At 38.9% G+C, this 5,173-nt stretch overlaps 1 non-coding gene across 1 annotated transcript; it reads right to left on the bottom strand.

Moving 5' to 3' along the window:
* Window positions 1–4,830: 4,830 nt before the first annotated feature.
* Window positions 4,831–4,938, bottom strand: LOC130948415 (small nucleolar RNA R71). Its single transcript, XR_009073045.1, has one exon. It is a non-coding gene; the product is annotated as a small nucleolar RNA R71 (small nucleolar RNA).
* Window positions 4,939–5,173: the final 235 nt, after the last annotated feature.

The raw sequence follows: 5,173 nt of genomic DNA, 5'->3' as shown, positions 1-5,173 counted from the left end.
TGCCTACTGTACTCTTTGGGTATTAATCTCACTGCCTTGTAGTTTGTAATGTCTGCAAACCACGGCACTTTCTGGATGGCAAAGAGTTGCTCATCCGGAAAGGTCTCAGAGATCTCAGTAAGAGGGAGGGACGCCCCTTCTACTGGTTCTATTCGGGACAGGTGATCTGCTACTTGGTTCTCTGTCCCTTTTCTGTCTCTTATTTCTATATCAAACTCTTGCAAAAGCAACACCCATCTTATAAGTCTGGGTTTTGAATCTTGCTTTATGAGTAGATATTTAAGAGCAGCATGATCAGTGTACACAATCACTTTTGATCCTACTAAATAGGATCTGAATTTGTCAATGGCATAAACCACTGCAAGTAGTTCTTTTTCTGTGGTTGTGTAGTTTTTCTGTGCATCATTTAAAACTCGACTGGCATAGTAAATGACGTGCTGAAGCTTGTCATGCCTTTGTCCCAACACTGCACCAATGGCATGTTCACTGGCATCACACATTAGTTCAAATGGCAATGTCCAGTTTGGTGCAAAGATGATTGGTGCTGTGACCAATTTAGCTTTCAGAGTCTTAAATGCCTGCAGACACTCCTTATCAAAGACAAATGGTGTGTCAGCAGCTAACAGGTTGCTCAGAGGTTTGGCAATTTCGAAAAATCCTTTATAAACCTCCTATAGAATCCTGCATGCCCCAGAAAGCTTCTGATTGCCTTAACATTGGCAGATGGTGGTAATTTTTCAATTACCTCTACCTTAGCTTGATCCACCTCTATTCCCTTGTTCGAAATTTTGTGCCCAAGGACAATTCCTTCAGTCACCATAAAGTGACATTTCTCCCAGTTTAAAACCAGGTTAGTCTCTTGGCATCTCTTTAGAACAAGTGCTAGATGGTCAAGATAGGAGCTGAATGAGTCTCCAAATACTGAAAAGTCATCCATGAAGACTTCCAGAAATTTTTCCACTATATCAGAGAAAATTGAGAGCATGCATCTCTGAAAGGTTGCAGGTGCATTGCACAGGCCAAATGGCATCCTTCTGTATGTAAATACTCCGGATGGACATGTGAATGCCATTTTCTCTTGATCCTGGGGAACTACTGCAATTTGATTATAACCTGAATATCCATCCAAGAAGCAGTAGTATTCATGACCTGTGATGAGCGGATAATTTGTACCCTTTTTGGCATTGTTTTTAGTATGTTTTTAGTAGTTTTAGTTAAGTTCTTAGTATATTTTTATTAGTTTTTAGTTAAAATTCACTTTTCTGGACTTTACTATGAGTTTGTGTGTTTTTCTGTGATTTCAGGTATTTTCTGGCTGAAATTGAGGGACCTGAGCAAAAATCTGATCCAGAGACTGAAAAGGACTGCAGATGCTGTTGGATTCTGACCTCCCTGCACTCGAAGTGGATTTTCTGGAGCTACAGATACCCAATTGGCGCGCTCTCAACGGCGTTGGAAAGTAGACATCCTGGGCTTTCCAGCAATATATGATAGTCCATACTTTGCCCAAGATTTGATGGCCCAAATCGGCGTTCAAAGTCACCCTCAGAAATTCCAGCGTTAAACGCCGGAACTGGCACCTAAATGGGAGTTAAACGCCCAAACTGGCATAAAAGCTGGCGTTTAACTCCAAGAAGAGTCTCTACACGAAATTTCTTCATTGCTCAGCCCAAGCACACACCAAGTGGGCCCGGAAGTGGATTTTTATGTCATTTACACATTTCTGTACACCCTAGGCTACTAGTTTCTTATAAATAGGACCTCTTACTATTGTATTTTCATCTTTGGATTATTTTTAGATCCTTTGATCATCTTTGGACATCTAGTTCTTAGATCATTGGGAGGCTGGCCATTCGGCCATGCCTAGACCTTGTTCTTTTGTATTTTCAACGGTGGAGTTTCTACACACCATAGATTAAGGTGTGGAGCTCTGCTGTACCTCGAGTATTAATGCAATTACTATTGTTCTTCTATTCAATTCCGCTTGTTCTTTGTCCAAGATATTCATTTGCACCCAAGAACATGATGAATGTGATGATTATGTGACGCTCATCATCATTCTCACTTATGAACAAAGTGACTGACAACCACTCTTGTTCTACAAGCAAACAAGGCTCTAATGTTTATCTCTTGGATTCTTTAACCAGAGTCTTCGTGGTATAGGCAAGAACTGATGGCGGCATTCAAGAGAATCCGGAAGGTCTAACCTTGTCTGTGGTATTCTGAATAGGATTCAATGATTGAATGACTGTGACGTGCTTCAAACTCCTAGCAGGCGGGGCGTTAGTGACAGACGCAAAAGAATCGATGGATTTTATTCCGGCCTGACCGGAAACCGCTGATTACCATATGCTGTGACAGAGCTAGGAACATTTTCACTGAGAGGATGGGAGGTAGCCACTGACAACGGTGAAACCCTACATAAGCTTGCCATGGAAAGGAGTAAAAAGGATTGGATGAAGACAGTAGGAAAGCAGAGAGACGGAAGGGAAGGCATCTTCATACGCTTATCTGAAGTTCCTACCAATGAATTACATAAGTACCTCTATCTTTATCTTTATGCTTTATTCGTATATCACTATACCCATTTGAGTCTGCCTGACTAAGATTTACAAGGTGACCATAGCTTGCTTCATACCAACAATCTCCGTGGGATCGACCCTTACTCGCGTAAGGTTTATTACTTGGACGACCCAGTGCACCTTGCTGGTTAGTTGTGCAAAGTTGTGTAGTGATCACAATTTCGCGCACCAAGTTTTTGGCACCGTTGCCGGGGATTGTTCGAGTATGGACAACTGACGGTTCATCTTGTTGCTTAGATTAGGTGTTTTTCTTCAGAGTTCTTAAGAATGAATTCTAGTGTTTCAAGGTGATGTTCTTGTCATCACCAAAGCTGATTGATCTTCATCAATTTAGCTCTTGAATGCAATGTCCTGCTGAAGCTTGGCTAGCCATGTCTAATTCCTTTAGACTAAAGCTTTAGACTAACATTGCATGATTCCTGGAATTCTCATTAAGAATTTTGATACCTTTATTTTCTTTTCCATATAATTTTCGAAAAAGCACAAAAAAAATTTACAAAATCATAAAAAATCAAAAATATTTTATGTTTCTTGTTTGAGTCTAGAGTCTCATGTTAAGTTTGGTGTCAATTGCATGTTTCTGTTCTTTTTGCATTCATGCATGTGTCTTCATTAATCTTCAAGTTGTTCTTGATGATTTTATTACTCTGATTTTTAATTCTCTTGACTTGAGTGTTTTGTGTGTCTCATATGCATTCTCATTAGTGTCAGTAGTATACAAACTGCTAAGTTTGGTGTCTTGCATGCATTGTTATTTGATTTTAGTTGCATTTTGATTATTAAAAATCCAAAAATATTTTTAATTTGTATCTTCTCAAGTCAATAATACAGAGAATTGAAGATTCAGAACATACAGCAGAGGAATTGCACAGAAAAAGCTGGGCGTTCAAAACGCCCAGTGAAGAAAGACAGACTGGCGTTTAAACGCCAGCCAGGATACCTGGTTGGGCGTTTAACGCCCAAAAGGGTAGTATTTTGGGCGTTAAACGCCAGAATGTGCACCATTCTGGGCGTTTAACGCCAGGATGGCACAAGGGGGAGGATTTTGTTTTCAAATCAATTTTTTTTCAAGTCTTCAAAGTTTTTCAAAATCAAATCTTTTTCAAATCATATCTTTTCAATCAAATGTTTTCAAAATTAATCTCTTTCCTTTTTCAAAGATACTTGCTATCAATTAATGATTTGATTCAACATTTCAAGTATGTTGCCCTTTCTGTTGAGAAAGGTTTAATGTTTGAATCATATCTTTTCTTGTAGCCAAGTTTTTATTTTTCAAAATCAAATCTTTTTAAAATGTTTTTCAAATCATATCTTCTCAATCACATCTTTTTAAAACTAATCATATCTTCTTAACCACCTCTTTTTCAAAATAGTTTTCAATCAAATCTTTTTGATTTCTAATTTCAAAATCTTTTTCAAAAATCACTTGATTTCTTTTCCACTTTCATTTTCGAAAATCAAGTAGTGTTTTTCAAAAATATTTTCAAAATCCTTTACTTACTTTTCGAAAATTACTCCCCTTCTTCTCACATCCTTCTATTTATGGACTAACACTATTCCTTAATGTAAAATTCGAACTCCATCTTCTTTGACAAGTTCGAATTTTCTACTTCTGTCTTCTACTTTTCTTTTCCTCTGACACCTCAAGGAATCTCTATACTGTGACATAGAGGATTCCATATTTTCTTGTTCTCTTCTCCTTCATATGAGCAGGAACAAAGACAAAGGCATTCTTGTTGAAGCTGATCCTGAACCTGAAAGGACCTTGAAGCGAAAGCTAAGAGAAGCTAAAGCACAACTCTCTGTAGAGGACCTGACCGAATTCTTCAAGGAAGAAGAACACATGGCAGCCGAAAACAACAACAATGCCAACAATGCAAGGAAGGTGCTGGGTGACTTTACTGCACCTACTCCCGATTTCTATGGGAGAAGCATCTCTATCCCTGCCATTGGAGCAAACAACTTTGAGCTTAAGCCTCAATTAGTTTCTCTAATGCAACAGAATTGCAAGTTTCATGGACTTCCATTGGAAGATCCTCATCAGTTTTTAGCTGAATTCTTGCAAATCTGTGACACTGTCAAGACTAATGGGGTAGACCCTGAGGTCTACAGACTTATGCTATTCCTTTTTGCTGTAAGAGACAGAGCTAGGACATGGTTGGACTCACAACCTAAAGAAAGCCTGGACTCATGGGAAAAGCTAGTCAATGCCTTCTTGGCAAAGTTCTTTCCACCTCAAAAATTGAGTAAGCTTAGAGTGGAAGTCCAAACCTTCAGACAGAAGGATGGAGAATCCCTCTATGAAGCTTGGGAAAGATACAAACTATTGATCAGAAAATGTCCTTCTGACACGCTTTCTGAATGGAGCATCATAGGTATTTTCTATGATGGTCTCTCTGAACTATCCAAGATGTCTTTGGATAGCTCTGCTGGAGGATCTCTTCATTTGAAGAAGACGCCTACAGAAGCTCAAGAGCTAATTGAAATGGTTGCAAATAACCAATTCATGTACACTTCTGAAAGGAATCCTGTGAACAATGGGACCAATCAGAAGAAAGGAGTTCTTGAGATTGATACTCTGAATGCCATTT

The sequence above is a fragment of the Arachis stenosperma genome, chromosome 1, assembly GCF_014773155.1.
Source record: "Arachis stenosperma cultivar V10309 chromosome 1, arast.V10309.gnm1.PFL2, whole genome shotgun sequence".
Lineage (NCBI taxonomy): Eukaryota > Viridiplantae > Streptophyta > Magnoliopsida > Fabales > Fabaceae > Arachis > Arachis stenosperma.
Note: the sequence above shows the minus strand (reverse complement) of the source record. Positions and strands in the feature narration are given on the sequence as shown.